Source organism: Lygodium microphyllum, chromosome 16, assembly GCF_053477565.2.
Source record: "Lygodium microphyllum isolate KBCC chromosome 16, Lygodium_microphyllum_v1.1.10, whole genome shotgun sequence".
NCBI classification, from domain to species: Eukaryota; Viridiplantae; Streptophyta; class Polypodiopsida; order Schizaeales; family Lygodiaceae; genus Lygodium; species Lygodium microphyllum.
Window position 1 is genome coordinate 146,670,136 of NC_141150.1, and position 10,000 is coordinate 146,680,135.

The window sequence follows — 10,000 nt, forward strand, 5'->3', positions numbered from 1 at the left end:
CACGTGGATGCTTGCCCTTCGTGTTAGAAATGGCACGCGACGGCGGCATTCAATCTTTTGTGCGTCGCCTCCATGTGCGCGGGGTTTAGGGTTCGCGTTTAGTCGCGTCCTCCGTGGCATGAGCGGCATGGCATGCCGCCATGCCTCGCTCTTGGGCTCTCTCGTGCCACTTTCCGAGTATACAAGAGCTCTTTGGAATTCCTTTGTGTTTGTGGTGCGGTCACACCAGCGCTAATACACCGGATCCCATCAGAACTCCGCAGTTAAGCGCGCTTGGGCCAGAACAGTACTGGGATGGGTGACCTCCCGGGAAGTCCTGGTGCTGCACCCTTTTGCATGCTTGTTTCGAGACCGTGGCATGGAAATCCCCTCGGATCACGTCTCGACTCTCCAACGCTGACATCGTGGTAGGAAACCCCCTCGCCTTGCCATGACGCGGCGCCTCCTCTCCTCGTCGCGATTGTCTTTGCGTACGTCGTGCCTGGCCCCTCCCTCTGCCTCGCTCTCACGTGATACCCCCTCCTCAAGATGCGAGGTATTTTGGGAGCGGAGGGTGTGCCATGTTGTGGGGGGGTTCGGTGGAGCGGGGTTTTTCCGAGGAGGGAGGGCGTGCCATGTTGCGCGGGCGGGTTGTTGGAGCGGGGATTTCTGAGGAGGGAGGGTGTGCCATGTCGCGGGGGGGTGCCATGTCGTGGGGGGGTTTCTTGAGGAGGTCCGTCGGGGGGTGGAAGGTTCCGTGTCGCGGGAGGGGGTCGTGTGCAGTGGGGTGTGTGTGCCGTGTCATTGCGGAGCGCGATTTCTAAAGAGGGAGGGTGTGCCATGTCGTGGGGGGGTGAGGTGACGTGCCGTGGGTCGAGCGGGGTTTTTGGAGGTGGGGTGCGCGGGGGATACGCCGCGTCGTCGGGGGGTGCGGTGGGGTGGAGGGTGCGCCGTGTCGTGGGGGGGTGACGCGGGGTGGGCTGGGTCGAGCGGGGTTTTTGGAGGCGTGGCGGGGTCGTGTCGATGGAGCGGGGTTTTTCGAGGTGGGGTGCGGGGGGGATGCGCCGCGTCGAGGGGGGGTGCGGTGGGGTGTGCCGTGACGCGGGGTGGGGTGGTGTGGATGCAGCGGGTTTTCCGAGGTGGGGTGCGCGGGGGCGTCGTGGGGGGGTGACGCGGGGTGGGGTGGGTCGAGCGGGGTTTTCGGAGGCGTGGAGGGAGCGGGGTTTTTCGAGGTGGGGTGCGGGGGGGGCGTCGTGGGGGGGTGCGGTGGGGTGGGGGGGTGCGCCGTGTCGTGGGGGGTGACGCGGGGTGGGGTGGGTCGAGCGGGGTTTTCGGAGGCGTGGCGGGGTGCTGTGGAGGGAGCGGGGTTTTTCGAGGTGGGGTGCGGGGGTGCGCCGTGTCGTGGGGGGGGTGACGCGGGGTGGGGTGGGTCGAGCGGGGTTTTCGGAGGCGTGGAGGGAGCGGGGTTTTTCGAGGTGGGTGCGGGGGGGGCGTTGTGGGGGGGTGCGCCGTGTCGTGGCGGGTGACGCGGGGTGGGGTGGGTCGAGCGGGGTTTTCGGAGGCGTGGCGGGGTGCTGTGGAGGGAGCGGGGTTTTTCGAGGTGGGGTGCGGGGGGGCGTCGTGGGGGGGTGCGCCGTGTGGTGGGGGGGTGACGCGGGGTGGGGTGGGTCGAGCGGGGTTTTTGGAGGAGAGGTGGGGTGCTGTGGATGGAGCGCGGTCTTTCGAGGTGGGGTGGGGGGGGGGGGCGTCGTGGGGGGGTGCGGTGGGGTGGGGGGTGCGCCGTGACGCGGGGTGGGGTGGGTCGAGCGCGGTTTTTTGGAGGCGTGGCGGGGTGGTGTGGAGGGAGCGGGGTTTTTCGAGGTGGGGTGCGGGGGGGGCGTCGTGGGGGGGTGCGCCGTGTCATGGGGGAGTGACGCGGGGTTGGGGTGGTCAAGCGGGGTTTTTGGAGGAGAGGTGGGGTTTTTGGAGGAGAGGTGGGGTGCTGTGGAGGGAGCGGGGTTTTTCGAGGTGGAGTGCGGGGGGGCGTCGTGGGGGGGTGACGCGGGGTGGGGGTGGTCGAGCGGGGTTTTTGGAGGAGAGGTGGGGTGCTGTGGAGGGAGCGCGGTTTTTCGAGCTGGGGTGCGGGGGGGCGTCGTGGGGGGGTGCGGTGGGGTGGGGGGGTGCGCCGTGTCGTGGGGGAGTGACGCGGGGTTGGGGTGGTCAAGCGGGGTTTTTGGAGGAGAGGTGGGGTGCTGTGGAGGGAGCGGGGTTTTTCGAGGTGGGGTGCGGGGGGGCGTCCTGGGGGGTGACGCGGGGTGGGGGTGGTCGAGCGGGGTTTTTGGAGGAGAGGTGGGGTGCTGTGGAGGGAGCGCGGTTTTTCGAGGTGGGGTGCGGGGGGGCGTCGTGGGGGGGTGCGGTGGGGTGGGGGGGTGCGCCGTGTCGTGGGGGGTGACGCGGGGTGGGGTGGGTCGAGCGGGGTTTTCGGAGGCGTGGCGGGGTGCTGTGGAGGGAGCGGGGTTTTTCGAGGTGGGGTGCGGGGGTGCGCCGTGTCGTGGGGGGGGTGACGCGGGGTGGGGTGGGTCGAGCGGGGTGGGGTGGGTCGAGCGGGGTTTTTGGAGGAGAGGTGGGGTGCTGTGGAGGGAGCGGGGTTTTTCGAGGTGGGGTGCGGGGGGGCGTCCTGGGGGGTGACGCGGGGTGGGGGTGGTCGAGCGGGGTTTTTGGAGGAGAGGTGGGGTGCTGTGGAGGGAGCGCGGTTTTCCGAGGTGGGGTGCGGGGGGGCGTCGTGGGGGGGTGCGCCGTGTCGTGGGGGGGTGCGCCGTGTCGTGGGGGAGTGACGCGGGGTTGGGGTGGTCAAGCGGGGTTTTTGGAGGAGAGGTGGGGTGCTGTGGAGGGAGCGGGGTTTTTCGAGGTGGGGTGCGGGGGGGCGTCCTGGGGGGTGACGCGGGGTGGGGGTGGTCGAGCGGGGTTTTTGGAGGAGAGGTGGGGTGCTGTGGAGGGAGCGCGGTTTTCCGAGGTGGGGTGCGGGGGGGCGTCGTGGGGGGGTGCGCCGTGTCGTGGGGGGGAGACGCGGGGTGGGGTGGGTCGAGCGGGGTTTTCGGAGGCGTGGTGGTGTGGCGTGGAGGGAGCGGGGTTTTTCGAGGTGGGGTGCGGGGGGGGGCGTCGTGGGGGGGTGCGGTGGGGTGGGGGGGTGCGCCGTGTCGTGGGGGGGTGACGCGGGGTGGGGTGGGTCGAGCGGGGTTTTTTGAGGTGGGGTGCGGGGGGGGGGGGGGGGATATGCGCCGCGTCGTGGGGGGGTGCGCCGTGTCCTGGGGGAGTGACGCGGGGTTGGGTGGGTCGAGTGGGGTTTTTCGAGGTGGGGTGCGGGGGGGGGGGATATGCGCCGCGTCGTGGGGGGGTGCGGTGGGGTGTGGGGGGTGTGCCGTGTCGTGGGGGGCTGACGCGAGGTGGGGTGGGTCGAGCGGGGTTTTCGGAGGAGTGGTGGGGTGGTATGGAGGGAGCGGGGTTTTTCGAGGTGGGGTGCGGGGCGTCGTCGTTGGGGGGTGCGGTGGGGTGGGGGGTGCGCCGTGTCGTGGGGGGGAGACGCGGGGTGGGGTGGGTCGAGCGGGGTTTTCGGAGGCGTGGTGGTGTGGCGTGGATGGAGCGGGGTTTTTCGAGGTGGGGTGCGGGGGGGGGCGTCGTGGGGGGGTGCGGTGGGGTGGGGGGGTGCGCCGTGTCGTGGGGGGGTGACGCGGGGTTGGGTGGGTCGAGCGGGGTTTTTCGAGGTGGGGTGCGGGGGGGCGTCGTGGGGGGGTGCGGTGGGGTGGGGGGGTGCGCCGTGTCCTGAGGGAGTGACGCGGGGTTGGGTGGGTCGAGCGGGGTTTTTCGAGGTGGGGTGCGGGGGGGGGGGGGGGGATATGCGCCGCGTCGTGGGGGGGTGCGGTGGGGTGTGGGGGGTGTGCCGTGTCGTGGGGGGCTGACGCGAGGTGGGGTGGGTCGAGCGGGGTTTTCGGAGGAGTGGTGGGGTGGTATGGAGGGAGCGGGGTTTTTCGAGGTGGGGTGCGGGGCGTCGTCGTTGGGGGGTGCGGTGGGGTGGGGGGTGCGCCGTGTCGTGGGGGGGAGACGCGGGGTGGGGTGGGTCGAGCGGGGTTTTCGGAGGCGTGGTGGTGTGGCGTGGATGGAGCGGGGTTTTTCGAGGTGGGGTGCGGGGGGGGGCGTCGTGGGGGGGTGCGGTGGGGTGGGGGGGTGCGCCGTGTCGTGGGGGGGTGACGCGGGGTTGGGTGGGTCGAGCGGGGTTTTTCGAGGTGGGGTGCGGGGGGGCGTCGTGGGGGGGTGCGGTGGGGTGGGGGGGTGCGCCGTGTCCTGAGGGAGTGACGCGGGGTTGGGTGGGTCGAGCGGGGTTTTTCGAGGTGGGGTGCGGGGGGGGGGGGGGGGGATATGCGCCGCGTCGTGGGGGGGTGCGGTGGGGTGTGGGGGGTGTGCCGTGTCGTGGGGGGCTGACGCGAGGTGGGGTGGGTCGAGCGGGGTTTTCGGAGGCGTGGTGGGGTGGTATGGAGGGAGCGGGGTTTTTCGAGGTGGGGTGCGGGGCGGCGTCGTTGGGGGGTGCGGTGGGGTGGGGGGTGCGCCATGTCGTGGGGGGGTGACGCGGGGTGGGGTGGGTCGAGCAGGGTTTTCGGAGGCATTTGTGGTGTGGCGTGGAGGGAGCGGGGTTTTTCGAGGTGGGGTGCGGGGGGGGGGGGGCGTCGTGGGGGGGTGCGGTGGGGTGGGGGGGTGTGCCGTGTCATGGGGGTGGCGCGGGGTTGGGTTGGGTGGGGGAGTGACGAGGGGGGAAGGGGCGAAATTTGGAGGGGGGGGCGAATTTTTGGGGCGGGGGGGGGGGAGGGGTGGGGTGGTGTGTGTTGAGGGGGGGGCGAAATTTCGAGGGGGGGAAGGGGAGGGGTGGTGTGGTGTGGTGTGGTGTGGTGTGTGTTGAGGGGGGGGGGGGATTTTTGAGGGGGGGGGGGGGAGGGGTGGTGTGGTGTGGTGTGTGTTGAGGGGGGGGGGGTGGTGTGTGTTGAGGGCGGGGGGGGGGGGGATTTTTTTGGGGGGGGGGAGGGGTGGTGTGGTGTGGGGTGGTGTGTGTTGAGGGGGGGGGGGCGAATTTTTGGGGGGGGGGGGGAGGGGTGGGGTAATGTGTGTTGAGGGGTGGGCGAAATTTGGAGGGGGGGAAGGGGAGGGGTGGTGTGGTGTGTGTTGAGGGGGGGGGGGGGGGATTTTTGAGAGGGGGGGGAGGGGTGGTGTGGTGTGTGTTGAGGGGGGGGGGGGAAAGGGTGGGGAGGTGTGTATTGAGGGGGGGGGCGAATTTTTGGGGGGGGGGGGGAGGGGTGGTGTGTGTTGGGGCCGGGGGGTGGGGGGCAAATTTTGGAGGGGGGGGGAGGGGTGGTGTGGTGTGGTGTGTGTTGAGGGGGGGGGGGAGAATTTTGGAGGAGAGGTGGGGTGGTGTGGGTGTGTTGAGGGGGGGGGGAGGGGTGGTGTGGTGTGTGTTGAGGGGGGGGCGGGGTGGTGTGGTGTGTGTTGAGGGGGGGGCGGGGAATTTTTGAGGGGGGGGAGCGGTTGTGTGGTGTGTGTTGGGGGGGGGGGTGGGGTGGTGTGTGTTGGGGGGGGGGGGGATTTTTGGGGGGGGGGGGGGGAGGGGTGGTGTGGTGTGTGTTGAGGGGGGGGGGGGAAAGGGTGGGGAGGTGTGTATTGAGGGGGGGGGCGAATTTTTGGGAGGGGGGGGGAGGGGTGGTGTGTGTTGGGGCCGGGGGGTGGGGGGGCAAATTTTGGAGGGGGGGGGAGGGGTGGTGTGGTGTGGTGTGTGTTGAGGGGGGGGGGGGAGAATTTTGGAGGAGAGGTGGGGTGGTGTGGGTGTGTTGAGGGGGGGGGGAGGGGTGGTGTGGTGTGTGTTGAGGGGGGGGCGGGGTGGTGTGGTGTGTGTTGAGGGGGGGGCGGGGAATTTTTGAGGGGGGGGGAGCGGTTGTGTGGTGTGTGTTGGGGGGGGGGTTGGGGTGGTGTGTGTTGGGGGGGGGGGGGGGGGGGGATTTTTGGGGGGGGGGGGGAGGGGTGGTGTGGTGTGTGTTGAGGGGGGGGGGGAGGGGATTTTTGAGGGGGCGGGGAGGGGTGGTGTGGTGTTTGTTGAGGGGGGGGGGGGTGGGGAGGTGTGTATTGAGGGGGGGGGGGGGCGCGAATTTTTGGGGGGGGGTGGGAGGGGTGGTTTGTGTTGGGGGCGGGGGGGGGGGGGGGGGGGAAATTTTGGAGGGGGGGAGGGGGTGTGTGGTGTGGTGTGTGTTGAGGGGGGTGGCCGAATTTTGGGGGGGGGGGGGGGGGGTGGGGTGGTGTGTGTTGGGGGGGGGGGGCGAATTTTTTGGGGGCGGGGGGGGGGGAGGGGTGGGGTGGAGTGTGTTGAGGGGGGGGCGAAATTCGGAGGGGGGGAAGGGGACGGGTGGTGTGGTGTGTGTTGAGGGGGGGGGATTTTTGAGGGAGGGGGAGGGGTGGTGTGGTGTGGTGTGTGTTGAGGGGGGGGGGGGAATTTTTGAGGGGGGGGAGGCGTGGTGTGGGGTGGTGTGTGTTGAGGGGGGGGGCGAATTTTTGGGGGGGGAAGGGGCGAAATTTGGACGGGGGGGGGGGGGGGGGAGGGGTGGGGTGGTGTGTGTTGAGGGGAAGGCGAAATTTGGAGGGGGGAAGGGGAGGGTTGGTGTGGTGTGTGTTGAGGGGGGGGGGGGGGATTTTTGAGGGGTGGGGGGGGCGAATTTTGGAGGGGGGGGGAGGGGTGGTGTGTGTTGAGGGGGGGGCCAATTTTTTGGGGGGGGGGGCAAAATTTGGAGGGGGGGGGGGAGGGGTGGTGTGGTGTGGTGTGTGTTGGGGGGGGGGATTTTTGAGGGGGGGGGGGGGGAGGGGTGGTGTTTTGTGTGTTGAGGGGGGGGGGGGGGGATTTTTGAGGGGGGGGGAGGGGTGGTGTGGTGTGTTTTGAGGGGGGGGGGGGGATGTGGTGGTGTGTGTTGGGGGGGGGGGGAAATTTTTGGGGGGGGGGAGGGGAGGTGTGGGGTGGTGTGTGTTGAGGGGGGTGGGGGGCGAATTTTGGAGGGGGGGGGAGGGGTGGTGTGGTGTGGTGTGTGTTGAGGGGGGGGCCAATTTTTTTGGGGGGGGGGGGGGGGGGCAAAATTTGGAGGGGGGGGGGGGAGGGGTGGTGTGGTGTGGTGTGTTTTGAGGGGGGGGGGGGAGGGGTGGTGTTTTGTGTGTTGAGGGGGGGGGGGGGGGGGGAATTTTTGAGGGGGGGGGAGGGGTGGTGAGGTGTGTGTTGGGGGGGGGGATTTTTGGGGGGGGGAGGGGTGGTGTGGGGTGGTGTGTGTTGAGGGGGGTGGGGGGGGGAGGGGTGGTGTGGTGTGGTGTGTGTTGAGGGAGGGGGGGGGGGGGAATTTTTGGGGGGGAGAAGGGGCGAAATTTGGAGGGGGGGGGGGAGGGGTGGGGTGGTGTGTGTTGAGGGGGGGGCGAAATTTGGAGGGGGGGAAGGGGAGGGGTGGTGTGGTGTGGTGTGGTGTGTGTTGAGGGGGGGGGGGAAGGGTGGGGAGGTGTGTATTGAGGGGGGGGGGGGGGGCGAATTTTTGGGGGGGGGGGAGGGGTGGTGTGTGTTGGGGGCGGGGGGGGGGGGAAGGGTGGGGAGGTGTGTATTGAGGGGGGGGGGGCGAATTTTGGGGGGGGGGGGGGGGAGGGGTGGTGTGGTGTGGTGTGGTATGTGTTGAGGGGGGTGGCCAAATTTTTTGGGGGGGAGGGGTGGTGTGGTGTGTGTTGAGGGGGGGGGTGGGGTGGTGTGTGTTGAGGGGGGGGGGGGGGGGGCGAATTTTGGAGGGGGGGGGAGGGGTGGTGTGGTGTGGTGTGTGTTGAGGGGGGGGGGGAGGGGTGGTGTGGTGTGTGTTGGGGGGGGGGGGTGGGGTGGTGTGTGTTGAGGGGGGAGGGGTGGGAAATTTTTGGGGGGGGGGCGAATTTTGGAGGGGGGGGGGGGGAGCGGTGGTGTGGTGTGGTGTGTGTTGAGGGGGGGGCGAATTTTTGGGGCGGGGGGGGAGGGGTGTTGTGGTGTGTGTTGAGGGGGGGGGGGATTTTTGAGGGGGGGGGGAGGGGTGGTGTGGTGTGTGTTGAGGGGGGGGGTGGGGTGGTGTGTGTTGAGGGGGGGGGGGGGGGGGGGGGGGCGAATTTTGGAGGGGGGGGGGGAGGGGTGGTGTGGTGTGGTGTGTGTTGAGGGGGGGGGCCAATTTTTTGGGGGGGGGGGCAAAATTTGGAGGGGGGGGGGGGGGATTTTTGAGGGGGGGGGAGGGGTGGTGTGGTGTGTGTTGAGGGGGGGGCGGGGAATTTTTGAGGGGGGGGGGAGGGGTTGTGTGGTGTGTGTTGTGGGGGGGGGGGTGGGGTGGTGTGTGTTGAGGGGGGCGGGGGGGGGATTTTTTTGGGGGGGGGGGGGAGGGGTGGTGTGGTGTGGTGTGTGTTGAGGGGGGGGGGGATTTTTGAGGGGGGGGGAGGGGTGGTGTGGTGTGTGTTGAGGGGGGGGCGGGGAATTTTTGAGGGGGGGGGAGGGGTTGTGTGGTGTGTGTTGTGGGGGGGGAGGGGGTGGGGTGGTGTGTGTTGAGGGGGGCGGGGGGGGATTTTTTGGGGGGGGGGGGGGGGAGGGGTGGTGTGGTGTGGTGTGTGTTGAGGGGGGGGGGGGATTTTTGAGGGGGGGGAGGGGTGGTGTGGTGTGTGTTGAGGGGGGGGCGGGGAATTTTTGAGGGGGGGGGAGGGGTTGTGTGGTGTGTGTTGTGGGGGGGGGGGGGTGGGGTGGTGTGTGTTGAGGGGGGCGGGGGGGTGATTTTTTGGGGGGGGGGGGGGGGGGGGAGGGGTGGTGTGGTGTGGTGTGTGTTGAGGGGGGGGGGGGATTTTTGAGGGGGGGGGAGGGGTGGTGTGGTGTTTGTTGAGGGGGGGGGGGGGGTGGGGAGGTGTGTATTGAGGGGGGGGGGGGCGCGAATTTTTGGGGGGGGGGGGGGGGGGGCAAATTTTGGAGGGGGGGAGGGGGTGTGTGGTGTGGTGTGTGTTGAGGGGGGTGGCCGAATTTTTGGGGGGGGGGGGGGTGGGGTGGTGTGTGTTGGGGGGGGGGCGAATTTTTTGGGGGCGGGGGGGGGGGGAGGGGTGGGGTGGTGTGTGTTGAGGGGCGGGCGAAATTCGGAGGGGGGGAAGGGGAGGGGTGGTGTGGTGTGTGTTGAGGGGGGGGATTTTTGAGGGGGGGGGAGGGGTGGTGTGGTGTGGTGTGTGTTGAGGGGGGGGGGGGATTTTTGAGGGGGGGGGAGGCGTCGTGTGGGGTGGTGTGGTGTGGTGTGTGTTGAGGGGGGGGGGGGAATTTTTGGGGGGGGAAGGGGCGAAATTTGGACGGGGGGGGCGAATTTTTGGGGGGGGGGGAGGGGTGGGGTGGTGTGTGTTGAGGGGAAGGCGAAATTTGGAGGGGGGAAGGGGAGGGTTGGTGTGGTGTGGTGTGGTGTGTGTTGAGGTGGGGGGGGATTTTTGAGGGGGGGGGGGGGCGAATTTTGGAGGGGGGGGAGGGGTGGTGTGTGTTGAGGGGGGGGGCCAATTTTTTGGGGGGGGGGGGGGGCAAAATTTGGAGGGGGGGGGAGGTGTGGTGTGGTGTGGTGTGGTGTGTGTTGGGGGGGGGGGGGATTTTTGAGGGGGGGGGGGAGGGGTGGTGTTTTGTGTGTTGAGGGGGGGGGGGATTTTTGAGGGGGGGGGATGTGGTGGTGTGTGTTGAGGGGGGGGGGGAATTTTTGGGGGGGGGGGAGGGGAGGTGTGGGGTGGTGTGTGTTGAGGGGGGTGGGGGGTGAATTTTGGAGGGGGGGGAGGGGTGGTGTGGTGTGGTGTGTGTTGAGGGGGGGGGGCAAAATTTGGAGGGGGGGGGGGAGGGGTGGTGTTTTGTGTGTTGAGGGGGGGGGGGGAATTTTTGAGGGGGGGGGAGGGGTGGTGTGGTGTGTGTTGGGGGGGGGGGGGTGGGGTGGTGTGTGTTGAGGGGGGGGGGGGGGATTTTTGGGGGGGGGAGGGG

General features: G+C 69.6%; 1 non-coding gene across 1 annotated transcript; it reads left to right on the plus strand.

Moving 5' to 3' along the window:
• Positions 1-212: 212 nt before the first annotated feature.
• LOC148023773 (5S ribosomal RNA) lies at positions 213-331 on the plus strand. The gene has a single exon (XR_015694012.1). It is a non-coding gene; the product is annotated as a 5S ribosomal RNA (ribosomal RNA).
• The last annotated feature ends 9,669 nt before the right edge of the window (positions 332-10,000 follow it).